The sequence below is a fragment of the Myotis brandtii genome, unplaced genomic scaffold, assembly GCF_000412655.1.
Source record: "Myotis brandtii unplaced genomic scaffold, ASM41265v1 scaffold169, whole genome shotgun sequence".
Classification (NCBI taxonomy): domain Eukaryota; kingdom Metazoa; phylum Chordata; class Mammalia; order Chiroptera; family Vespertilionidae; genus Myotis; species Myotis brandtii.
Window position 1 is genome coordinate 137,863 of NW_005356215.1, and position 729 is coordinate 138,591.

The window sequence follows — 729 nt, forward strand, 5'->3', positions numbered from 1 at the left end:
CGTGCACGGGGGTCTGCAGCGTCCCCGCGCGGGGGCAGCTGCACCCCTGAGCCGTGACACCCCAAAGTGTCCGGGAGTGCTCTGTCCCCGGGTACCACTGCCCTGGGCCTGCGGACCTCCACTTCCTGCCCACAGAGGATGCCGGGGAGGGTTTCCCGTGGAGGAGGGGACCTGTGGTCTCCGAGGTCGCTTCCAGGGGCGCTGATAGCCCGCGTGGGCACCTGCCCTGGCCGGGGTGGGCATGGAGAGGTCTGTGCAGGTTGGCCCTGCAGGACAAGGCGGCGGCGGGCCCACGGATGGCGCACGGAGATGTGCACGGGGAAGCTGGCAACTTCTGTGCGTGTCACTATTTTCACCTTTAAGATGCATGGAGGTGTGGCCCTACCTCTGTGGCGCGTGCAGGAGGCAACCCATCGATGTGTCTCTCACATCGATGTCTCTCTCTGCCTCTCCCTCTCTCCCTAAAAATCAATGGAAAAACACCCCCGGGCGAGGATCAGCAACCACAACAAACAGGTTAAGCGTGCCCCTCGCCGGGGCGAGCCCCTGCTGGCGGCAGGCGCTGTTCTGAGCCCTTTGGGTGTGCCAGCCCATCGCATCCCCACGTGCACCTGTGCGAGGCGCCCCACGCGCCTCTGAACTCGACAGGAGGGGAAGCTGAGGCACAGGACGGTGAACTGACCCGGCGTTGAACGACTGAGGCGGGGAGCCGGGCGGCCTGGGTGCGGG